Source organism: Macrotis lagotis, chromosome 3 (genome assembly GCF_037893015.1).
Source record: "Macrotis lagotis isolate mMagLag1 chromosome 3, bilby.v1.9.chrom.fasta, whole genome shotgun sequence".
Lineage (NCBI taxonomy): Eukaryota > Metazoa > Chordata > Mammalia > Peramelemorphia > Peramelidae > Macrotis > Macrotis lagotis.
In genome coordinates, this window is record NC_133660.1 from 270146357 (window position 1) to 270173439 (window position 27083).

General features: G+C 40.3%; 1 protein-coding gene across 2 annotated transcripts in view; it reads right to left on the reverse strand.

Annotated features, from left to right (window-relative positions):
- SYT13 (synaptotagmin 13) overlaps positions 1-24823 on the reverse strand; it is a 128478-nt gene extending 103655 nt beyond the window's left edge. Inside the window, exons 1-2 of one of the 2 annotated variants that reach the window (XM_074230523.1) lie at positions 24727-24823; positions 20450-20549 (exon numbers count right to left, since the gene is read on the reverse strand). The gene's annotated coding sequence lies outside the window, so the exon portion shown is untranslated. Of the gene's footprint in view, positions 1-20449; positions 20550-24671 lie in introns of both variants that reach the window. The other variant, XM_074230522.1, reaches the window with a different exon arrangement.
- Between the last annotated feature and the right edge of the window lie 2260 nt (positions 24824-27083).

Genomic DNA, 27083 nt, shown 5'->3' on the forward strand with positions numbered 1-27083 from the left:
TAGATATGAATTGTATTATAAAAATGAATGAAAAAATAAAAACAAAAGGACACTCATCTATCTACATTTTTCTGGCCAAATTCTTATACTATTGGGAAGAAAAGAATGAAAACACAAAAAGAAAGTATTTTTTAAAATCCAAGAAAATAAAAGGAGAAAGAAGAAAAATATGAAAGTGCCTACAGTGACATCTGTGTGAAAATGGAAAAATGCAAACAATGTTATGTGTCTAGTGATCTACATCCCCCACACTAGAATTGATTATTTACTGCTGTCAGAGAGAGAAAATTGGATAATGGAAATCTGTGAAAATTTACATCAGCTTTTCCAGATCACAACTCAATCACAAGCATAACAACAAGCAAGCAGAGGCAAGGAAAAAATATACATGAATCATAATTAGGACAGAATGGCCCCCATCCAATATCTTGGTGCCTTTGAAGTTTGAGTAGGTTACTGGAACTACATCAGTTATTCAAAGATCCAGTCATTTGAGGACACAACCCCCCTCAGAGGACCTTGGGACCCAGAGGGAAGGTCAGCTTTCCTTTGCCATCTTCTTATGCCAATTACTTGCAAGATAGATATGGAGATAGTAAGAGCAACCTGAAGGTTTGACTTTCTAAAGAAATAGAACAGACTAAATGGTAATCAGACTATTGCTTGAGATTCTCTTCTTATAGTGAATCCATCGAACAAGTCAAAAGAAGAGGAGTCTAGAGTCCACCAGCATCTGGTGTACCCCATCACGGGTTGCATGAACTGACAATCAGAATCAAGTCTATTTGGTTTTTGTTCTAAAACTATTCAGGTGGTCACGTGGGTATGCTTCCTTTACTTGTGCTAGAGTCTTACTTATTGTGAAATTCTTTTTTTATTTATTTATGGGGTTAAGTGACTTGCCCAAGGTCACACAGCTAGAAAATTATTAAGTGTCTGAGGCCAAATTTGAACTCAGGTCTCCCTGACTCCAGGGTTGATGCTCTATCCACTGTGCCACCTAGCTGCTCTTTGTGAAAAATCCCCAATATAAAGTCTCTTTAACCATAAGCAAAGAAAATATGACTAAACTCTCTAGGGGGGAGCCCAACAGACAGCAACCAGGTTAAAGGAATTTGCTTTGGAGTCATGCTATGGGAGGAAGAACATCAACAGTGAAATAAAAATCAATGAGTCAGAACAATTTTGCAAATACAAAAGGAACAAACACAGTCATAGGGTACTAAATGTTATATCCATTATGTTATTCAGTCAGCATAAAGATAGGTCTATCAGTATGGTGTAGAAAATTAAATCTGTAAAATGCAGGACTGTCAGATCCAAAACAAATCAGAACTTTGGGGAATGATGACCCAAATCAGATGTACAGAAACCTAAGATGCTTTAGCAGAGGCCAAGTGAATGAGAAGGGCCATACAAGGATATGTGTCTTATGGAGCACAACTAATCATTTCCACTCAAAGTCAAGGGATTTATCAAACAACCATAATTATAAGTGCTGATCTTCTCTAACAACCTAGAACAATTCATAAAATGGGTTCCTTCATGTCTCCATGAGGAAATCTTTTCTCTAGTCTCTTTCTGATCCTTCTACTGTTGAGGGGATCCTGGAAAACTAATTTAGAATGATAATAATGGCAGCACCTCTTAGACTCAGTCATGGATCAGACCTACCCCCTTTAAGAACTAGGGAAGTGAATTTTATGATAAGGAATGGAGCAACCTCTGCCTTTCAAAAACCTAAAGGGGGCAAATCTCCAAAACTTTGCAATTAATATCATCTCCACCCAAGAAGGAGACTGAAAATATCAAGTTGGATGACTCCCTATTGTTCAATATTGTTGTTGAGTCACTTCAGTCAAGTCTGACTCTTTGTGACTCCTTATGGGACTTTTTTGGCATAAATACCATAGGGTTTCCATTTCCTTCTCCTGCTCTTTTTACAGATGAGGAAACTGAGGCAAACAGGATTAAGTGACTTGCCCAAGATCACACAGCTAGTAATTTTCTGAGGCCAGATTTGAACCCAGGAAACTGAGTCTTCCTGACTTTAAGCCCAGTATTCTATGCACTTCACTCTATGCTAATAACAAAGTTAATTCAATAATTCAAATGTTAATTCAATAACAATAATCAATTCATTTTTTAGACTGATCTTTGGGTTTAAAGTTACTACTGATTCCAATGACCTTCAGCTTCATAGAATCACATGAAAACCAAAAGGGACATTTCAGGTCATCTCTCTCCCTAATCCTTCCACCCCAGCAGCAAAGTCTTATGATATATATATACATAAATATATATATATATATATGTATGCATATATATATCTTTCATATTTATTCCTCCTCTGCATTTAGCACTGATTATGAGAGTGAGAAAGGCAGAGAGGAGACGAGAGAGAAGTAGGAGGAAGTGTGTGTGTGTGTGTGTGTGTGTGTGTGTAGTGAGAGAAACAGACAGAAACAGACAGAGACTAATTAAGCAAACATAAAGATTCATACCTCTTACCTGGATTACTGTTAATAGCACAAAATGTATTTGCCTACAACCAGTTAATCTTTTACACTACTGCCAAAACAATCTTCCTAATGCACAGGTCTGAGCATATCATTACCTTGATCAAAATCCTTCAGTGGCTCCCTATTGCCAACAGGATAAAATATGAATTCCTTAACCTGGCATTTAATTTCTTCTAGAATCTGGCATCAATCTGTTTTTCCAGCCTTATTTCATCACTCAACAGAAAATGATGTTTTCAGAGTCACCAGTGATCATTTCATTGCCAAATCTAATGACCATCTCTCCATCCTTCTTGACCCTTCTTGTCCTTAGTCCTCTTTAGGATTCTTCTCATGGATCCTCTCTCCTCTTTAGGATTTGCTGATTGTTCTCTCTTCCCTTTGCTTCTACCAGTCTGACCACTCCTTCCCATCTTCTTCCACAATACACCCTTTACCTGTGGCTGCACCGCACGGTTCTGTCCTAGAGCTTCTTCTCACTCGACACTCACCCTGGGAGACTTCATCAACTCCCACAGATTTAATGACAGCATCATTTCTTTCCCAATGCTTCTCAGATTTCTATTTCCAGCCCTCCTCTCTCCTGAGCTCCAATATTACCTCACCAACTACCTACTTGGATTCTTTAAAATGGATGAATCATAGGCACCTCAAACTCAACATATCCAAACTAAAACTCATTATTTCCATTCCCTTCTCTTCAACTTGCTCCTTTTCTTGAACTTCCCCATTTCTATAAAGGGCATCAGTACCTTCCAGCCACCCTGGCTCACTCACAACTTCATTATTATACTGAATTCATTCTCACTTGGTTCTCCAGTGTTTCCACTTTTTCCTATATATTTCTTGAATCTGGGCCCTTCTCTCTAGTCACATACTTACCAACCTATTACAGAACCTCATAACTTTTCACTGGTACTATTACAATAGCCTCCTAATTCATCTTTCCTCCTTGAGTCTCCTCTCTCCAACCCCATCATTCATTCAAACTTCAAAGTGATTTTCTTAAAGTGCATGTCTGCCCATACCAATCTTTTACTAAATCAATTTGGTGACTTACAACTACCACTTCCCATAATGATCAAATATAAATTATTTAGAATTAAAAGTTCTATTCAACTTGGCCTCAATCCACCTTTCCAGTGTTATTGTACACTCTTCCACACACACTGTGGTCCAGTCAAATTGGTCTTTTATTATTCTCTATACACAATGCTTGTAAGTCTATGTAATTACTGTCTAGTCCCCCTGTCCCAAAGAGACTCCCTCTTTGCATTATCCTGCTTTTGATGATACTTAGTTTTCTTAATGGTTCAGCTCAAGTACAATATTACCCATAAGGTCTTTCCAGATCCCTAACCCCCAAATAGCTAGTGCAATCTCTACCCTCCAAACTACCATGGATCTGTTTTGTATGCCTATACAAAACCTCCTAGAGAGAAAAACCTGCTTTTTTTTGTGTCCCCAGCAAATGGCACAAGGCCTGGTCCTTGGATAAATACCTGGTGAATGTGTTTAATAGATGCATATAGTAAAATCCCTGTTAATTAATTGATATTTCTTTTGTTCAATCAAACAAGATTACTACAATTTCCTGCTCTCTCCTGATTCCATACTTTCACAGAGGCCATTCCCAATATCTGGATTATATTCTCACTCACCCTCTATCCCTGTCCTTCAAGGTTCAGTTAGGTTTAAGGTTCAATCTCCTCCATGGAATCTTCCCTATTCTCCCCAACTGGAAGTGTTCTTTCCCTCCTAATGTTGTAAAGGACATGATCCAGATCTCTTCCTCATCCCTCCCCTACTTATGTGTAAAAGGAGTCATTCTCACAACAGGTTCACAATTCAATGAGGGCATTAACTAGAGAAGTTTTCTTCTTTAGGCCTCCTGTATGTAGAATAGTGCCCTACCCATGGAAAAGACTTAAATGTTGGTTGAATTGAAATAGACTCCCTCATTTTATAACATTTTATATAGACCTCAAAGCCTAGAAAGGAAGCTACTTAACCAAAACCCCCATCCAAAGTCAGTGATGGAACTGAAGCTAGATGGAACCCAGATCTCTCAGACTCCCATCACAAGATTCTTGCTAGGGTACCACTGTATAGTGCCTCTTCATGACCTTGTCCTATATTCTGAGTTCATTCCCAATAGTCTGATTCCAGAGGCACTTTGTGAGACCTTGGCATCATGTCTGGAAGTACAAATTTCTTCCAGTGGCTAAATCTCCTACTGATGTCATTATGCCCATGAATCATGAAGCAGTGTGATTTCAGAAGAATTCTATCTGCAAATCACACAAAGGAGAATGCAAAGGCACATGATGGGTAAACTCAAACTGTTGCTTGTTGCCAGTCAATCTAAGCATTTATTGACTGCCCACTATGGTCAGGCACTGTGCCAAACTCTGGAAAGACTAAGAGAAGCTGTTCTTATCCCCAAGGAGGTCATGGTCTGATAGGGGAGGCAACATGCCATCAATTGTGTGCTAATTTATATACATATATATGTGTATGTATTTATGTGTATATATATGTATATATATATATATATATATACATATATATATATATATATATATATATATATATATATTATACAAACACAGCTCCAACCATATCATTCTCCACTCATCAAACTCCAGAGACTCCTCATTACCTCCAGGACTGAATAGAAAATCCTCTAGTTGGCATGGGGAGCCTCTGGAGTTTAATGAGCAGGGGATGATATGGTTGGAGCACTTTGGAATGATTAATGTGAGAGCTGAGTGGAAGACAAACTAGAGCAGGGAGAGACTTGGAGCAGGGAGACCTAGTAGTCCATTGCTGAGATGATGAGGACCTGCAGCATGATAGTGGTAGTGAGAAAAGAGAGAAGGAAACAGTGGCAACTGATTGGAAATGGTGGCAGGAATGAGAGAGAATGAGAAGTCAAGGATGACACGTAAATTTTGAACTGGATAACTGGGAAGATGGTGATATTTTGAAAGTAATCAGGAAGTTTGGTAAAGGATAGAATTTTGAGGGAATGACAATATGTTCAGTTTTAGACATGTTGAATTTAAGATGCCTAAAGTACATTCAGTTCATAATGAACAAGAGGCAGTTGAGGTTGTGACACTGGAGGTCAAGGGCTTAAATCAAATAGATTTGAGAATGACAGAGAGATGATAATTGAATCAAAGGGAACTGAGCACATCACCAAGTGAAGTAGTTTAGAGGAAGAAGAAAAGAGGACCTAGGTAATACCTGCCTCCATTGATTGGAGATGAATCAGGAAATGTCAATGTCAAAAAAACCCTAGAGATACCTGGGCATCAAGGAGAAGGGGATAAATAGTTTCAAAGCTATTGAGAGATCACAAAGGATGAAGACTAAGAAAAGGCTTTTAGATTTGACAATTAAAAGATCACTGGAAACTTTGGGGAGAACAGTTTTAGCTGAATGAGGTGGTTAAGAGTCAGAATGTAGGGGCAGCTAGGTGGCACAGTGGATAAAGCACCAGCCCTGGAGTCAGGAGTACCTGGGTTCAAATCTGGTCTCAGACACTTAATAATTACCTAGCTATGTGGCCTTGGGCAAGCCACTTAACCTCATTGCCTTGCAAAAACTAAAAAAAAAGAGTCAGAAGGTAGAAACAAGAGGTGAGAGGAAAAGAAGTAGAGAGGGACCATGGATGTCCTTGACAAGGAATTTAGCCACAAAAACAAATACAGGAACATAATTAAAAGGGATGTTATCAGGGTTGATCTTTCTATTCTGTTACTGCTGTTCATCCTTCATTTTCAAAGAGGACAAGTAATATCAGTGGTGATTTCTTGACTTGTGTATGGATTTAAGTGAGGCAGAGTTGAACAAAGTGGTTGACCTTATTCTCTCTTTCAGAGTCATCAAAGTTCAGTGACAGTACAATGGAGTGGGTGATCTTGGTGTCTGATATTTGACCAAGCTCTCAGTCCTCCACAGTACCCACTTTAGCCACCTTCATGACCATTGGAATGAACTGTTCTCATTCATTCTTTCTACCAGGAATATTTGAGGAAGACATTCCCATAAATAACCCTCAACATGATTTAACCCATTTTCCATGTGGTCTCTGCACATGCTTCTTGAGTAACAGATGAGAGACAACAAAAGTTGGTGAGCATCCCTGAAAAGGGCTCAGTAAGACCTCACAGCAGAGAACATTCTCCCTGAATACTCCAAACACCCTAGAAGAAGCAGTGTAAAAGACATTGTTGATTATAAATACAATCAAAAAGGAAGAAGGGCCAGTAAGAAAGAGAATCAGCCAATGGATAGCCCAAGAAATATCGGCAAGATACTAAAGGAAACTTTGGTTCATTGGGTAGATTTTTACCATCTAGTGCAAAAAAACATGCAAAAATCATTTCTCCATAAAGCTTATTAACACCTCAATTCACGCAAATCCCACTAAAGTTAATCGATCGATTTCATCAGTCTTTTAAATATATGGAAGAACGGAAAGAATTAAGGGAAGGAAATGCTATTTTGAAGTAGTTGTGCAGTGGCCTAGGGCAGTTAGGCAGTGTACAGCAGATAGAGCAGTAGGTCTAGATTCAGCAAGATCTGAGTTTAAATGTGGTCTTGGACATTTACTATGTGACCCTGGACAACTCACTTAAAACCCTGTTTGCCTCAGTTTCCTCATCTGTAAAATGAGCTGGAGAAGGAAATGGCAAACCACTCTAGTATCTTTGCCAAGAAAATCCCAAATGGGGTCATGAGGAGTCAAACAGAAGAATCGACCAAACAACACAGTCTAGGGACGAGAAAAGGCTTAAAAGAAGGCAATCTTTCCCCATTTATTAACAGATCATCTAGTTTTTCACCTTAGTTTCATTTTAATCATGTGTAGCACAGTGAAAAAAAAAACTTCTTTAGAATTATGGTCACAAAATTACAGAGGAGTCAAATGTTAAGAAAAAAGAAATTGGGAGCTTATATGAGCTTTGAGTTCAACTCAGAGTTGCCACAGAGCAGCAGATAAAAGTAAGGGATGGGAGATGCTTTAGCTTTCAAACCTATTCACGACTACTAAATATTAGTTCCAATTCATTTGCTACATGCAATCCATCTTATGGAGGAAAAATTAAACATTAAAGGAAATTAATAGCTAGATGATTTGATACCACCTTGATACAAAAGGAATACGACACTGCTTGACTCATTCTAAATGTCTCTACCAACTCTAACATCAGTTATCTACATCCCTATATGTTTCAATACTTCTCATATTTCCTCTGACCCTCCAAATACCTAGTAATTGGCAAAATCTTATTTTTAAAGTGAAAAAGTGTTGCAAGACTCTAGAGCCAAAGACCAGGAAATGCATCAGAAATTGGTAGAGGTTGGATATTTTAGAGAACTACATTCAAATTATGATTCTGCTACTGAAAGAGCTCTCTTCGGTTCAAAGCAATTCAACAATCACTAATTAAGCACCTATTGAGTATATGTCCAGTACTGCGGGACAGCACAAAGGCAAAAGTAAAAATCTCTGTCCACAAGGAGCTGCATTCCACTGAGAGGACACTCCCTGAAAACATTAATAAGCTAATATCTATATAGATATGTAAAGTTTGCAAGGCACTTGAAAATCTCTCATTTTTTATCTTCACATCTACTCCAGAATGTAGATTTTATTATTACGTCTATCTCAAATGAAAGAATATAGGCAAAGTACTTTGCAAACCTGAAAAGGTTTAATTAAGAAACTGAGGCTGAAAGAGCTTTAGTCACATGTCTGGGGTTACCCCTAATTGGTATCCAAGTCAAGCTTGAAACTCAGGTCTCTCTGATTCCAAATCTATTACTCTATCAACTGAACCATAAGTTAATTTGAGAACAGAGAAAATGCTAATAACTAAGATGATCATGGAAAGCTTCATACACAGGAGACAACTGAGCTAACTATGAAATAGAAAAGTCCATAAGCAGCATATACCAGGGGGCTTCGAGTCAGGAGGACCCGGGTTCAAATTTGGGCTCAGATACTTGATACTTACTAGTTGTATGACCTCTAAGTCCCAGGGCTGGAAGTTAAAGAGAGATCAGCAGAGCAAACCTGACTTTATCTAATCTATTCAGGGGTTAAGAAGACTGTTTTTTAATTAATAAAATGAGAACATACAACATGACAATCGTGTTAAACATGATTGTGCATGCATAACTTTCACGAGACTGTTCGCCACCATGGGCAGGGAAGGGAGGGTGGTAGGAAAATGTGGAACTCATAAATTTGTAAATGGATGAATGTTGAAAACTACCTTTGCATTTAACTGTAAAAATAAAATAAAAATTCAATAATAAAATAAAATAAAATTAGGACACTCTAAGTAATGTTCAGCCTTTCAAATTCTACACATTTAGGAGATCTTCTGTAGTTTCCCTTAGAAATGATTAGATTCTAACACTGAATAGACCAAAATGATCTAATTAGTTCCTTCCATACTGGAGGATCTACAAGACCTAGCTGTGGAACTAGAGAGAGGGCTTGGTTTTGTTTTTCATTCAGAAAAGGGAAAAATGGGGGGGGGCAGCTAGGTGGTACAGTGGATAGAGCACCAGCCCTGGACTCAGGAGTACCTGAGTTCAAATACGACCTCAGACACTTAATAATCACCTATCTGTGTGGCCTTGGGAAAGTCACTTAACCCCATTTGCCTTGCAATGCAAAATCCTTAAAGAAAAAAAAGGGAGAGATGAGGGGCATTTACAAATTTATGAGTTCCACATTTTCCTACCACCCTCCCTTCCCTCCCCATGGTGGCGAACAGTCTCGTGAAAGTTATGCATGCACAATCATGTTTAACACGATTGTCATGTTGTATGCTCTCATTTTATTGGTTAAAAAAACAAATTAGTCTTCTAAACCCCTGAATAGATTAAAGTCAGTTTTGCCCTGCTGGCACAGTGGATAGAGCACCAGCCCTGGAGTCAGGAGTTCAAATATGACCTCAAACACTTAATAATTACCTAGCTGTGGGACCTTGGGCAAGTCACTTAATCCCATTGCCTTAAATAAAAAAAGGGGGAGAGATGAAATTTAAGAGGGGGATTCTGGTAAATAAAAAAGGATTTGGAGTGGGGAGAGAGAAAGAATGAAGTGTTTATTTAATAAAAGGGTCTGCCTTTACTATAACTGTCTCAGGTGAGGCTTCCTGATGTGTATAGTCAGATAGTATAGGACATCCAGGGTCATAGTCTAAAGCCCACATTTACCTCTTATAACATTGATTCTTAGGAAATAGATTCTCCCACTGGAAAAGGGAAGTAGATTCAAGTCACCTGTTCCAAATGAACTACAACTTCGGATAATGAAAGAATTGACAATTGTGATTGCTGAGTTACTATCAGTAACATCTGAAAAATGGAAAATAAATGGGAGGACATAATCAGAAAAAAAGCAAATGTCCCTTTTTTTGCAAGGAAGTGGGATTAAGTGACTTGCCCAAGGCCATACAGCTAGGTAATTATTAAGTGTCTGAGGCCAAATATGAACTCAGGTCCTCCTGACTCCAGTGCTGGTGCTCTATCCATTTCCCCACCTAGCTGCCCCTTGTTGTTCCTATTTTTAAAGAATGGACGAGAACACAGTTTTCAGTTTTATGAACAAATGACCCTGACTATGCTTCCCAGGAAAATTCTAAAACAGCTCACTTTTACACATCACTCAGTCATGAATATCTCAAGAATGAGTCATGACAGACTATCTAAATTTACTTTTTGGCAGGATCACTAAACTAGTAGATAAAGGAAAATCTGTGGGCATAATTTATATAAATTTAATCAAAGCATTCAATATAATATCTTAATACTATTATCATGGAAAAGATAGATGTGGATCACATAATAGTAAAATTAGCTAGATTCAGCAAGATTCAAAGTAGTTTTAAGGGTTCAATGTCACCAAAGCAAGGGAGCTCTAATGGAACATCCCAGGAATCTGAATTAACACTTTTTTTTATCAATGACTTGGATAAAGATATAAATGGCATGCTCATCAAATCTGAAGATGGCATAAAATTGCAGGGAATAGCTAACCTGGTGAATGACAGAGTAGACACATAAAGATTTTAACAGACTAGAGCATGGATTTATTAAGATGAATTTCGGTGAGGATAAATGTAAAGTCTTCTAACTGGTTAACAAAAGTCAATATCCTAAGTACAAATTGGGGCCACATGGTTGGACAACAATAGTTTGAAAAAAATTTGAAGGTTTAGTCATCTGGAGGCTGAATATAAGTCAGTAGAGGAGGTAGTCCAAAACTTAACATCATCTTGGACTCTATGTCAGAAATAGGACAGTGATAGTTTCCATGTCCCTTACCCTCATCGGATCTCATCCGAAGAATTAGGTTGAGTTCTGGGTGCTATGGATAAAGAAGAACATTGAGAAGCTGGTGAATGCTTAGGAAAAGGCAATCGGGTTGGTGAAAAATGTGGGGCTAGGTGACAAGTGCATCAGGTGAAGGAGCTGAGTACATTTAGCTTGGAGAAGAGATTCTGAGGAAACATGATAATTATATTCAAATAGATTAAAGGTTCCCAAATGGAGGAGGAGGAGTAATTCTTGTTCTATTTGTCACCAGAAGGCAGAATTGGATGCAAATTAGAAAGGACAATTTTAAATGTGAGGTCAAAGGAAAATTCCTAACAATTAAAACTGTCCAAAAGTACAATGGGATGCCTCAAAAGGTCATGGGTTTCCCCACTGACTGGAATTCTTCAAGCAAAGATTGGATGACTTGTTCTTGTTTTTGTTGCTATCCAGTTGCTTTCAATCCTGTTCAAGTCTTTGTTACCCCAGCTGGGGTTTTCTTGGCAGAGATACTGGGGTGGTTTCCTTCTCCAGTTCATTTTATAGATGAGGAAACTGAGGCAAACAGGGTTAAGTCATACAGTGAAGAAGTATCTAAGGCTGGATTTGAACTCAGGTTGTCCAGACTCCAGACTCAGCTCTCCATCAAATGTATCACCTACCTGCCCAAAATGGCCTTCCTAATCCCCAAAACATAATAATATTAAAATGGGATTATTTAAAAATCTTGTAATGGCCTCTAAATGTTCAAGTGAAAGGAAGAGTCCATCGATGTAGCAACTTCATTGTCTTATTTTAAGAAACTGTCTCGGCCACTTCAAACTTCAGTAACCACCACCCTGATCATCCAACAGCCAGCAACTTCAAGGCAAGACTCTCCATCAGAAAAAAAAGAATATGGTTCATTATCCATTCTTTATTTTTTACTACTTCAGACCCTCATTCTCTCCAAAAATAATTATCCATTTGTCTATTCCTCATTAAATCAAAACTACTGAGGTATCTATTTGGGGGCTTTCTCAACTCTAGGCAATTTCTGCCAATACTTTATAGAGCTTACCCCAAGGATTACCCTCTTCTAATGTGCCTCACTCCCAAAACAATAACAATCCCCCAGATGACAGAACACAGGACCAGGATAGGATGCACACACACCCCACACATACTTATATCCCTGATTACATAACTCACAAGTGATTTATACCCTTCTCTTGCTGTTTCATGAACTGGACATTGATGTCTCAAGTCCAAGCATATCTTGGATCATATCTCCCTCCTGTATAGTGACCACTAATCTCCCTTGTGTCTCCAGTCTCACCTCAAATTCCCATATTCTATAGTAAGTCTTCCCTAACCCTTCTTTGCATAATTTCCTACTTATTTTGTATGGAAGAGTTGAAGAGATTATTTTGCTTCTTTCATACTCCAAACACCAGAGATTCATGAAGAGTAAAAGAATGCAAGAGATAAGGATAGGAATAGCAAAAGAAGACTTCCTTTCCCTTTAGATATTTGTTTGCATGTCATCTCCCCCATTAGATTGTAAGTTCCTAGAGGGCAGGGACTGTCTTTTGTCTCTTTTTATTCCTTCCAGGGCTCCCACAATGTCTGGCACGTAGATGCTTAATAAATGTTGAATTGATCAATTGCTTTGTCTCAAAATCTTCCAGTATTCATATCCTCTCATCCTTCCCAGGTGTCAGTTGTCTAAGAATTCCAGTTCTCAGGGCGGCTAGGTGGCATAGTGGATAAAACACCGACCTCGAGTCAGGAGTACCTGGGTTTAAATCCGGCCTCAGACACTTAATAATTACCTAGCTGTGTGGCCTTGGGCAAGCCACTTAACCCCCCCCCCCCCCCCATTTGCCTTGCAAAAAACCTAAAAAAAAAAATTCCATTTCTCTTCCTCTTGAGGTAGGATTGAATATTCTTTTACAGGATCAAAGGTTCCAGATCACACCGCAGCACAAGGTCTCTAACTTCTTCACAGACCATCTCTCCTTATTGATAGGGATATTTCTCCCCATCTTTTTAATCCTTCCCCCTTCCTCTTCATCTACTCCCCTGGAGAATCCTCCTGAGACAACAGAAGTTACCTTTCCTATTTGCTAGTAATCAATTTGATACAGAATCACAGACTCCTTTTTATCCATCAACTTCCCTCTCTCACTTTCATTCAACCACCAATTTTATAATATTATTCTTAAAAACACACTGATTCACCATAGGCTAGGTGTTACAAAGTTTTGTCCAAAATGTTCCAGACCTGCCTCTTCACTATCACCTCCACCTGACTCCCACCTTCATGCTATTTCTTCTTGTTTTCTTTAGTGTTAATCTTTTTGCTGTTCCATCCTTAGCTCTTACATTCTTTTACTCTTTCTGCATTTCTGTTGTTTGGAGGGTTTGAGAAGAAAAAAATCTCTTCAACTCTTCTGAAAATGTTTCAAATACCTTTTTATTAATAAACATTCATTTTTTAAAATCATTTATAGGGGCGGCTAGGTGGCGTAGTGGATAAAGCACCGGCCTTGGAGTCAGGAGCACCTGGGTTCAAATCCAGTCTCAGACACTTAATAATTACCTAGCTGTGTGGCCTTGGGCAAGCCACTTAACCCCATTTGCCTTGCAAAAAAAAAAAAAATCATTTATAGTCAGAATTTCAGGGTAGGTCACCCTGGGTGTCATCCTGAGCTATTCAGAAAACGCCTATGCTATTCATTTTTGTATTTTCTGGTAGGAAAAGAGTCTTGAGTTATTAAAATTTATTTTCCTTCGAATTTGAAGGTCTTTCTCCTGCTTGCTTGTTGAACTTGTTCCTGAACTGAATTGTCAAATTTAACCACTATGCATCATAGTGCTTGAAAACTGGAATTTTTTCTTCTGGAGGTGATCTGTGAAGTCTGTCTTTCTTTCTTTCTTTCTTTCTTTCTTTCTTTCTTTCTTTCTTTCTTTCTTTCTTTCTTTCTTTCTTTCTTTCTTTCTTTCTTTCTTTCTTTTTCTTTCACAAGGCAAACAGGGTTAAATGGCTTGCCCAAGGCCGCACAGCTAGGTAATTATTGTCTGAGGCTGGACCTGAACTCAAGTACTACTGACTCCAGGGCCCGTGCTCTAGCCACTGCACCACCTAGCCATCCCGAAGTCTTTCAACTGGTATTTTATTTTCTGTATTCAGAAATGCTCAGCAGTTCTGTTGCATTATATCTTGCATTGTGATAAGGTTTTTGATTTTGTTTTGTTTTTGGGGAGATCTATGATCCTTAGGTTGTCTATATGCATCCTATCTTCAAAAACAGTATGTTTTCTTTGGACAATGAACATATTTTCTTTAAATGTTATTTTTTTCTGATTCTTTTCTTCTAGATTGTCCTTCACGTCTATATATTTACTTTTCCAATTTATTCTCTCTTGTTTCTTTGATGAAATTTTCCATTACACATTCCAGTTTTTTCTATTCTGCCCCCTATTTCTGATGTGTACAAAACAAATTCTGCTCTCATGATTCTCATTTCTCTTTTAAAACATTCAGAAATAGTATGTTGGGGCAGCTAAGTGGTGCAGTGGATAGAGCACCAGCCTTGGAGTCAGGAGTATCTGGGTTCAAATCTGGCCTCAGACACTTAATAATAATTACCTAGCTGTGTGGCCTTGGGCAAACCACTTCACCCCATTGCCTTGCAAAAAAAGGAATAGTATGTTGTTGGTCTATGTTCTACAGGGTCCTCTAAGCGCACAGGGTCCTTTCTCATGGGAGATGGATACTTTCTCTTTTTGCAGTTTTTATTCATAAATACCTAAACTCATTTGCTAGATCTAGAGATCATATTTTCTCCTACTATCAATTTTTCTCTCTCTTGATTTAAGTTTTCTTCTTCCTGAGATGTCTGGTGATTTCAGTCTTCCCTCACTCCACCCACCCTCACCTTATTCTTCCCTATTGCTCCTTTTCTGCTTCCTTCCCTTCTAATGGGCATTTCCAATTCACCCTTTACCAGCCTGAGTCTCTGTCCCCAAGTAATGTTGGGGAAAACAGAACTGCTTTTAACTGGGTGCCGAGTTCTTTTCCTCAAATTTGATGCAGGACTACAAATCCCTACCTTTCTAGATACACAGTGTTCTGTCCTACTCTTCTGTTCTTCTGTTATTTGCAGTCGAGAACTTCTCTGGTGCTATGCATTTTGTAGATGAGGTCCCTGAGGCTCTGAGAGGAGGGATGGCATGAGGACTAGTGTTGAATTCTATTTCAAACCTAGACACATATGCTGTCCTTTTCCCTTACTGTCTCTACTCCTGTGTAGAAATTTTTTTTTCAGCACAGAATACTCCTGCCATGACATTATCAAGACCCCAGAAAACTTCTGCCCCTTGGGATGCTTCAGTGTGGACTCTCAGTTGTAGCCTAATAAGATTTCTGTAGGGATCTCCATGGAAGTAAAAAGAGGGTAGAGGCATTAGTATATGATAGGGTTTTGAAAGTGAGTTCTTATTGTATCCTTGGGTTATATATTGCAAACCCAAGGTCCTTATGGCAGCTAGTATAGTCTTGTCACCAATAGTATGAGAATTAAGGTGCTAAGTGAACATTGGTTCATTTAATTTTTTTTTGTTTTTACCTTCTTTTGGATTTTTGGGATTCCTAGAACATGAAAATAATTGCAATTGCTTTATTTTCGGCATATAATTTCCATTTTAGAGATATCTGTGACATGGTAGGAATCAGAGAACATGTCTTATTGGTCATCTGATCCCATCTTGTTCATCTGACCCAGAAGTCTCCACTGAATATATTTTTAGACTTTGGAGGATATATTTACTACTTTTGCTGGTTTTTTCTTTTTCTTTTATTGTCTTTATTTTAAAATATTTTTTGTTTCATGGGGGGTGAATTTCTGGGAAATAAAAGGGAAAGGGATACTGGGAGAAATTTTGGTGATATAAAAAAGAACAAATGATGTCAATAAAATCTTAAAATAATTTTCATTTGGAATAAAATATATTTTAGAGAATTATATTCTAGTCAGTTGTCTCATTCCATAAAATAGACTCCAGTGAAACATGTGAATGTGTCTCTTTGCCTTCATCTTTTTAGATGAGGAGACAAAGGTTCAAGGAACCTATTTGACTTGCTCAAAGTTATTCACATAACAAGTAATATAGGTGGGATCTGAATTCACTCTATTTCCAAAGCTAGCACTCTTTATACTACATAGTGCTCAGCCATTGTTAAATGAGTCATCCCAACCAAATTTCAATTTATATAACTTCATTTTGTCTGCTTCCTATCTTGAAATAAGCAAGACTCAAAATGTTTAACCTGAGCTAACAATTCTATTGTTAATACTGTAGTCTATTCCTATCAATCATAGCAGATCAAATAAGTACATTTGGAGATCACCCCTAACCAACATGTCTCCCTTTTCTGCCTCTTTATTCTTTTTTGTCCTTTTCTCTATGGATCAGAGGATAATAAAGCTTTTAATTAAGTCTCAACTTAGAAAAAAATTGTAGGTTATATTGATACAACATATAGAGGGGCAAAGGGATACAATAGGATGTTTGTTTTTATACAGTTTTCTAACATATCCAATTCTGTTCTACATGGCCTATATCATATATGTGAATAATATTTGTCTACTCCCTGTCCCACAAAGTTTTTGTAAATAAAGTATTTTGTAAATTACAAAGCATTCTATCGATGAGTTTTATTAATTTTTTATCAAGTCCAATATCTAAAAAATAGAAGTTCCAGCTCTAATGCAAGGGATGTCCTCAAACTTTGCTCAAAGGGTACAAATGTCCTTTTCATTGAGTTCTGGATGGTACAAAGAGTTGGTGAAGAATGAGTTAATAAAGCAAGAATTTCCTACCTTGGTTTTTGCAACACTTCACAGGGTTGCCAAATGTCTCAGGGGGTATTGTGAAATTTTAAAATCCTGAGGGAGAAAGAAGATCTTGGAAATCACTGCAGTAGGAGGCAACATGTCAGCAGTTAATTGAGCTATAGACACAGTGAGAGCAGTACTGTTCATGTGGTGTGTCACATAAATGGCAAAGTACATCATTTTGAACTTCTAAAGTAGACCTTAGTCAGGCTTTGTTCAAATCGTAGGTCATTCTTTGCAGAGAAAATGAGAGGAGCTCTCAAAAGTGGCCTTTTCCAAAGGAAGCAAAGAAGTCTGTTAGGTGAAACCTCTTGTTAAATCGTAAAACAATTTTCTTTGCCATCAATGTGTCTGTAACGAATGACCTGCAGAATAGCATTAGATCACCAAAAAGTGGAAATCTGCACAGCTTCACTCAACAAAAGATTCTTTGATATTATTCTATGCCCTAAATCTAAGAGTCTTTCAAACATTTATTTTTCAAGTTTCTTCAGAGATCAAATAGCAGATTAGGCACAGTGCCCTTTCAGAATGAAACTATTGCTCCTCTTATCAGGCCTATCAAAAAATGAGAGACACTCACTAACATAAAAATTGGGCACTGGGGACCAACATTCTTTGTTCCACCCTAGATAACCAGGCTGCTTTCAACTAGACCTTTCATCTCTTCTACTTAGGATTTCATTAAGTGCTCCTCATTTACCTTTTCCAGTAGGTATAGGGGTGAAAGCCTAAGACATTGTGGGGTATAGATGGACCCTAAGGAAAAGGAAAGGGGAATTGGGTGAACTGAAAGAGGCAAAGTGTGAATTAAATGGAAAGGGAAGACAGACTTAAGCTCACTGGCTACAAGGATCACTTCATCTCCAACACAGGCACTCCCCAGAAAGAAGGGTCAGGTTCAGAAGGTATTTGTCAAGAATAGATGCATCGTTGCCAGACCTTTAGTGTACTGGATGCTGAAGGAGCAGCTAAGAGATGCAGAGGATAGAGCCCAGACATGGAGGCAGAAAGAGTCATCTGTCTGAGTTCACATCCAACCTCAGACACTTAAAAGCTGGGATCCCTGGGCAAGTCACTTAATCCCATTTACCTCTGTTTCCTCCTATATAAAATGAGCTGTAGAAGGAAATAACAAATCATTCTAGTATCTCTGCCTAGAAAACCCCAAATGGGGTCATGAAGAATAGGACACAATTAAAACTACTGAACAAAAATACCTTTGGTCTCAAGGTTCACAAGGAAAGCAAAATGGTGCCAGAACCCCTCAGGTCTGTACCTGTTTTTCTCAAATAAGTTTCACATGACTTTCTTACTCTCTATTCTTATGAAACACTCAATTGCACAGTAATACTGTCAAAGTAGATTAAATACCAGCTCAAAGGCTCATAATATACTTTAAGTTTATATACTGCCTATAGGAAATCTCAGAGTATACTACCTTCCTGCCCTTAAGATCAATTGTCCCGCCCTCCTGATTATGCTAAGAGAAAGAGGACATAAAGTGATGGGGCTTAGAGTTGTAAAAAATATTAGGAGTCAAATTATCCAATCACTATGTTATAGTTTATAAAGTCAAAGTCTAGAAAAGTTAACAAAGCATCCCATTATACTCTACTTTTATTACACTCATTTGTTTACATGTAGGATTCTCAACTGTTTTACCCTTAGGAGAAGATTTTCAAATAGGGAATGTAAATTTTTTGTATCTATGTACCCACACCAAGATCATGTCTTGCAATTTAATAAATATTTACTGAATTAAGTGACTTGTCAAAGATTAAATAGGTATCAGAGAATGATAAAATCAGAGAGTTTAAGAGTTGAGAAAGAACTTCAGTGATCATCCAATCCCCTTTTAATATCCCTGATAAATGCTTATCCAGCTTCTACCTAAGGCCTTCAAATGTCACCTCATGAGGCAAGCTATCACCATTTTAGAACAGTTTTAATGTTATCAAGTTTTTTTCTGACCTTGAGTCTAAACATGCTTTTTTAATTCTACTCACTGGGGTCAGATATAATAAAGGCTAATCCTTCTTCCATATGATGATCCTTCAAATATTTAAAAACAGTTATTATGTTCCCTACCCCCTGAATCTTCTCTTCTTCAGACTAAACTTGTTTCAGTTTCTTCAACTGATCATTATATGTAATGGACCCACCATCAGGATGAAGGGCTATTTTAGACATTCTCCAGTTTTTCAATATCCTTCTTAAATTATAATGTCCAGAACTGTACACAATACTCCACAAGAAATCTTAAAAGGGCAAAGTTCATTCAGATACTCACCTCCCAATTCCTGGCAATTACTTCTCATCTGTCTAAGCTTTTTGTGATGAGTCTAAAATGACTCATCACATTGTTGATTCATAGCAAACATGTGTACCATTAAATCACAAGATCACTCTTGGGTATAACTAACCATCCATGATTTCCCTATATTATAACTGTGGAGTTGACTCTTTTAGCCAAATGTCTTTATCCCTGCTGAATTTCATTCTATTAGATTCAGTCCGAGTACCAATGTATCAAAATCTTGTTGGATCCTGTTTTTGTCATCTAGTATCTTAGATCTTAGCTGAAAAAAGCCAAAGTTTCTCACTGCATTAGGGGCCACCTCTAGTCATCCTGATCTCTATCTTGAGCCAGATAGCTCTGGAGAGAGCATGAGGCTTGAGGCTTTGCATAACCCTTCCTCACTTAAATCCAATTTACTTGCAAGTCATGATATCACCTTCCTGATAACATTAGACTTCTTCAGGAATGAAAGACAAACAACAAAGCCAACTATCCCAATAAGCTCTGTGTTATCTGCAAAGCTATGGGGTTTTTTCCCAAATCAGTAATATAAATGTTAAATAGTACAGGGTCAAGTAGATTCCCTTGAGCACCTCACTGAAGACCTTCTGTCATGTTGACATTGAATCATGAACAGTGATTCTTTGGGCCTGATCATACAACCAATTCTGAATCCATTTGATTCTATTAACATATAATCCATCTTCTCCATATGTATAGCATATGAGATAAAACAACTTTGTAAAAACAGAAACAAAAACCCAACAACTTGGACAAAATTCAGATAAACTATATCCATAGTATTCTCCTCATCCACCAGTTTATCTGTCAAAAGAGGAACTGAACTTAGGTATATTCTGTTATTGACGAAAATAGGTTTCTTTTTCAAAATCACCTTCTGAGATTTTTAGCATGATCTTTTCTAGAATCTTTTCAATAATCCAAGTCAAACTCAAAATTTATAATTTGTATATTCTGTTCTCTGAGCTCCATTTGAAAAATGGGACAATAGTTGCCCTTCTTCAATTTTGTGGGTCTTCTCTCAGTTTTCATCTTTCAAATATCATGGTCAGTGGTTTAGAACTAGAATCTTATGGTTCTTTTAGGACCCAAGGTTGTATTTCAATTAGGCCAGATGGATGAATTCATCAATGAAGTAAAAGTTTCCTTATGATCTCTTTTCTCTATTATGTCATTTTTGGTCTGTCATTTTCAATGTAAAGGTCATTTTTCTTTACAAAGAAACCAGAAGAAATATAATGAGCTCTGTCTTTTCTTTGTTGCCAGTTATTATTGCCCCATTAGTGCAAGCAAAAGTATCATATTTTTTCTCCCAGAATATTTTATAAAAGTTCCTTTAGACAGCTTGGTGACACATGGAAAGAATACCATACCTGTAGTCCAGAAGATCTGAGTTCAGATCCAGCCTAAGGCACTCCCAAGATGTGTGACCCTAGATGAATCACTTAACCTTTTTCTGCCTTGGTTTTTCACCTATAAAAATGGAGATGACAAAAGCAACTAACTTCTAAGACTGTTATATTGATTAAATGAGATAATACTTATAAAGTGCTTGTCAAAACTTAAATTGTTCTACAAATGCTATCACTTTTCCTTTCTCCCTAGTTTCAGCTCATTTTGAGTTCTAGCATCCATGGCATCATGTTTTCACAATCCTGTATGCTCTTAGCTTCATCTTCATCTTCCATCACTGCTTTTGCATCTGACTTCTTCCTGTAAAACTCTAAATCAGTGATTTCTCCATGCAAATATATTGGTCTCTTCAGATAAATCCCACTGTTCCTCCTCACTGAAATTGCTTTCTTTTATGTCATCAGTATTTCATTCTGGAGCTTTGCCCATCCCTCCTGAGCCAATTTCCCATGAACCATTTTATTCCATGGTATCCTATCTTTCTTCTGAACCAATTGAAAATTGCTTTCCCTGAATCTAGTCTATTCTCAGTTCTCCTTTTGTCTATTAAAAACTTAATTATGAAGAGGTAACTTCCTTCCAAGGTTCCCATCATTTCCAATTTGTTCCTCTTGTTAGTAAGAAACATGTTCAGAGTAGAATTTTCCCTTTTAGGCTTGCCCACTTTTTTGACGAATGAGATTATTTCTAAAGAAATCAAAAGTGAATAGCTGCTCTGCTTTTGTTAGCTCTAGAGAATGTCTGGATAGATGAAGTCCCCCATCTCTGCTGCATCATGCCTCTATCCCAGGCCCAATGTCCATCTGGCAATTGGTAATTTAGGACTGGCATTCAAACAAATTGAAGTCCTATTTCTACACTTCAAAACACTTTATTATGCTGAACCCTGCTCTCTGGACAGCCCTAAGGGGAAAGTAAAATCTGACTATTCTATTGAAATTTTTCTCAAATCAAAGACTAAGTCACTAGGACAGGATTTCTGCCTTCAAGACATGCAAACTTTACTAGAGAAAACTGAATGGATGGAAAGTTGATCTCAAAGCAGCCCTATTTGTGGTGGCAAAGAATTGGAAATTGAGGGAATGTCCATCAATTGGGGAATGGCTTAATAAGCTGTATGTGGTGGTACACTATTGCTCTATTAGAAATCAGGAGGGATGGGAATTCAGGGAAGCATGGAAGAATTTGTATGAACTGATGCTGAGTGAGATGAACAGAACTAGAAAAACACTGTACACCCCAACAGCAACATAGGGGTGGTGATCAATCTTAATGGACTTGCTCATTCCATCAGTGAAACAATCAGGGACAATTTTAGGGTATCTGCGATAGAGAATACCATCTGTATCCAAAGAAAGAATTGTGGAGTTTAAACAAAGCCCAAAGATTATTACCTTCAATTTTTAAATGCTGTTTTATGTAATATGTAATTTTGCTATCTCTAATATTTTCTTTCTTCCTTTTGGATCTGATTCTTCTCCCACAAGTTCAATTTCAACCCAGGCTTATGGTTGTGATTAAAACATATACCAAATTGCCTTCTGTTGGAGGAGGGGGAAATTGTCAAATTCAAAACCTTGCAAAAAAAATAATTTGTAGGAACTACCATTGGATGCAATTAGAAAACAAATAAAATATTTATATAATAAAAAAGAAAAAACAACAAATTAAGATACCCCTGAAATGTATCTGTGGACCCAAGGTTAAGAAAATGGATTAAGAGCTGGAAGAGATCTTTGGCATTCCATCATTCAATCAACAAATATATAACAGGCATTTTAAAATTTGGAGATACAAAAACAAACGGTTTCTATTCTCAGGGAGCTCACATTCTAATAAGATAAAAATACATGACTACAGAGGGATAGTCTCAGATGGAAGGCAGTGAGATTAAAAAGGAATGGGAAAGGCTCCTTACAGTTTTAGTAAAGACTGAGACTTCAGCTGAGACTTAAATGAAGAGAGGGAAGGCCAGGAAGCAGGGGAGAGATAACGTTCTAAGCATGAGGGACAACCAGTGACAATGCTTGGAATTGGGAGAATGGGAATGTCCTGATGAGGAATAGAAATGAAGACAATGTCACTGGATAATAGTGTGTAGAGGGACATAGTATGTAAGAAGACTGAATAAACTAAGAAGGGGTCAGGTTATCAAGATTTCTTTTTAGGTTTTTTTGCAAGGCAAATGGGGTTAAGTGGCTTGCCCAAGGCCACACAGCTAGGTAATTATTAAGTGTCTGAGACCAGATTTGAACCCAGGTACTCCTGACTCCAGGGCCAGTGCTTTATCCACTACGCCACCTAGCCGCCCCTATAAAGATTTTTAAAACCTATTGTTTCGCCTTTGGTGGCACTGAAGTTTATTGAATAAGAGGGAGAGGGGTAGCTGACATAGTAAGATCTATGCTCTAAGATTAATTCAGGGGGTGGCTAGGTTGTGCAGTGGATATAGCACTGGCCCTGGAGTCAGGAGGATCTGAGTTCAAATCTGGTCTCAGACACTTAATAATTGCCTAGCTGTGTGGCTTTGGGAAAGCTACTTAACCCCATTGCCTTTCAAAAAAAAATAATAATAATTCAACTTCTGAATGGAGAAGATGGATTAGTGTTGGGGAAGAAAATTGAAGCAAAGAGAACAACTAATAAGCAATTGCAATAGCTCAAGGATGATCTGATGAAGGCCTGTACCCTGGTGGTGACAGTGTTCAAGGAAAGAAGGACAATGTAAAGGAAAGGAATAGCAGATTAGAATAAGGAATTGAAGACCTCCCCCAGGTTGTATGCCTGGGTAAGTGGGGTTGATGATGCCCGCAATAGAATAAAAAACTTTGGAAGTGGGGGGATGGGGAAAAGACAATGAGTTGAATTTTGGACTTGTCTGAGATTTATAGGTGACATCCAACTCGAGATGTTTTAATAGGAGGCTGGAAATGTGGACCTGAGGTCAGGAGAAAGGTGCAGGACTGAAGCAGGAGATCTGAAAATCATCAGCATCGAAAGAGTCATTGAATCCATGGAAGCTGATGAGCTCACCAAGTGAAATCTAGAGGAAAAGGGCTAGGACAGACTCCCACCACTGCTGAGCGCCACCTGAATGAAGATGCAAGAAAGGAGTCTAAGGATGAGCCAGGAGAGGTGAAGGCTACAGAGAGCTCCCCAAGGATGAATACCAAGGTCACGGGAAACCAGATCTTAAAAAGCCAAGTCCAGCTGTTCCCTCTTTTCAGAAGAGGACAAAACCTCTACCTCGCTGGTTGGATAGAATGCAAACCAACTCCTTGCTATGTCTTTTTTATCTTGAATTATTTAGGGCATCTGATTAATCTTCTTGGATTCCCTTTCAGTTTCTACAGAACCCAATTCACTTTTCACCTGCTATTTCTTTTCCTTCAAAGCAGAGAACAGCAAGGCCTGTTTGTTTCTGTGCTACCACCAAGCTAAGAATGGCTTTACATTTTTAGATAAGTTTAATTTATACACATATGCCTATATATATATAGTTTAAAAATGTAAAAACCATTCATAGCTGGAAGTACATAATAAGCACAAAACAACAATCTAAATGCCACATATCCCTGCTTTGAGTATTTCAGAGGAAAGTTTCAAACAAAAGAAGGAAAAAATTAGTAGCAGCAAATTTGTAACTTTCTTGAGGTCAGGAATTGTATTTTGCTTTTTTCTAGTTCTAGAGCTTATTCTCTCACATCCTCAGTTTTATCATCTAAGATTGTGATATCAGTATTTTAACAGGGTTCTTACAAGGATCAAATGAGCCAATATCTATCTAACCATCTATCTCTACTATTTCCATTTATCTAATCAATCTAGCAATCTATTATTCTGCCTATCCATCTATCCACCTCTATCTATCCTCATTCATCTATCAATTATCTATCGGTCTTTCTACCCATGTGCCCATTCATTCACTTATCTATCTATTCATTCACTTATCTACCATCATCTATCTGTCATCTATCATGTATCTGCCTATCCATCTCTCTATCAACTCATCTGCCTATCATTTACTTGTGTATCATCTACCTATCATCTATCCATCATCCATCATCTGTCTGTCATCCACCATCTATCTGCCTATCCATCTCTCTACTCATCTGCCTATCTGTCATTTACTTATCTATCATCTACCGATCATCTATTCGTCTATCACCCCCATCTATCTACCTATCATCTATCCATCCTTCTGGCCGGCCGGCCGTCCACCTTCAGCTCCTCACACCTTTAAGTTCTTTGGAGGCACGGGCTGGTGCCCTTGGCGTCATTCGGCATCACTAGGGTCGCTAGGGCAGGTAACAGAACGGGACGACTCTTCCGGGTCCGAGGGCGGGGGGGGGGGGGCCGGGAGGCCCCGCCCCTGGGCGCAGGGAGGACTCGGGAACGCGGGGTTGCTGGGAGACCGGGGTCACGCACGGGTCGAGGCCGGGCCCGGGGGGCCGGCGCGGCTGCGCGGCCGCGGGGGGCTTCCGCTTCCGGCGCCAGACGTCGTTTCCGCCTCTCTGCGCGGGGGCCTGGCGGGGGTGAGGGAGGAGCGGAGCGGGGGAAGCGGGAGCGCGACCAGCCCCCGGGCCCCGCCCCAGCCCCGGCCCGGCCCTGCCCGGCCCGGCCAGCCCTCCCCCGCCGGCGCGGCGACCCCGCCCCGAGCGCCCAGCATGAAAGTGAGTGTGGGCGGGAGGCGGCGGGGAGGGGGCGGGGAGGGAGCCGGGCCCAGGGGGAGGAGGAGGAGGAGGAGGAGGAGGAGGAGCCGCCGGGAGGAAGCGGGGACGGGCCGGCCCAGCCGCGCCGGGGCAGCGGCCTCGGCTCCCGGGCCCGGCCGGCCCGAGCCCCCGAGGAGGGGGCGACCTGAGCACGGGGAGCGCGGGGCCGGGGCCGAGGAGCCACAACACGGGAGGTGCCCGAGCCGGGAGGGGGCCGGGAACAGGGGGTGTCAGAGCTGGGAGGGAGCCGAGAACAGGGGGTGTCAGAGCCGGGAGGGAGCCGAGAACAGGGGGTGTCAGACCTGGGAGGGAGCCGAGAACAGGGGGTGTCAGAGCCTGGAGGGAGCCGAGAACAGGGGGTGTCAGAGCCTGGAGGGAGCCGAGAACAGGGGGTGTCAGAGCTGGGATGGAGCCGAGAACAGGGGGTGTCAGACCTGGGAGGGAGCCGAGAACAGGGGGTGTCAGACCTGGGAGGGAGCTGAGAACAGGGGGTGTCAGATGAGGGAGGGAGCTGAGAACAGGGGACGTCAGAACCAGGAGAGAGCCCAGAACGGGATGTCAGAGCTGGGACGGAGCTGAGAACAGGGGGTGTCAGAGCCGGGAGGGAGCCGAGAACAGGGGGTGTCAGAGCTGTGACGGAGCTGAGAACAGGGGATGTCAGAGCCGGGAGGGAGCTGAGAACAGGGGGTGTCAGACCTGGGAGGGAGCCGAGAACAGGGGATGTCAGACCTGGGAGGGAGCCGAGAACAGGGGGTGTCAGACCTGGGAGGGAGCCGAGAACAGGGGATGTCAGACCTGGGAGGGAGCCGAGAACAGGGGGTGTCACAGGGAGCTTAGAACAGGGTATGTCAGATGAGGGAGGGAGCTGAGAACAGGGGACGTCAGAACCAGGAGAGAGCCCAGAACGGGATGTCAGAGCCAGGAAGGGGCCCCGAACGGGATGTCAGAGCTGGGACCGGAGCTGAGAACAGGGGATTTCAGAGCCGGGAGGGAGCCGAGAACAGGGGGTGTCAGACCTGGGAGGGAGCTGAGAACAGGGGTGTCAGAACTGGGAGGGAGCCCAGAACAAGAGGTGTCAAAGCCGGGAGAGAGCCAAGAAGAAGGGGTGTCAGAGCCGCAAGGGAGCCGAGAACAGGACGTGTCAGAGCCTGGAGGGAGCTGAGAACAGGGGATGTCAGAGCCGGGAGAGAGCCGGGAACAGGGCATGTCAGAGCCGGGAGGGAGCTTAGAACAGGGTATCCCACCTATCCTATCCCATGTCGTTTCTGGCACACCATGCCACAGGGAGCCTAGAACAAGGCCAGGTCACACCACCCCTTGTCATTTCTGTCACACCATGCCATGCCATGTTGTTTCTGTCACGCCAAGTCACAGGGATCCTAGAACAGGCCAGGTCACTCCATCCCATCTCATTACGTTTCTGGTACAGGTCTTCCCACAGGGAGCCTAGAGCAGGGGATGTCACAGGGAGCTTAGAACAGGGCGTGCTATAGTGAGCCCAGAGCAGGCCAGGTCATGCCATGCCATCCCATGTCATTTCCGTCATGCCATCCCACCCCATGACGTTTCTGTCACCCCATGTCACAGGGAGCCTAGAATAGGCCAGGTCACCCCATCCCATGTCGTTTCTGCCTCACCATGCCCCCATGTCATTTCTGCCATGCCATTAGACACCACATCATTTCTGTCACAACATGTCACAGGGAGCCTAGAACAGTCCAGGTCACCCCATCTCATGTGTTTTCTATCATGCCATGCCACCCCATGTCACTTCTATCATGCCATGCCACCCCATGTCGTTTCTGCCACACTGTGCCACATCGTGTCGTTTCTGTCATGCCATACCATCCCATATCCTTTCTGGCATGCCATCCAACCCCAT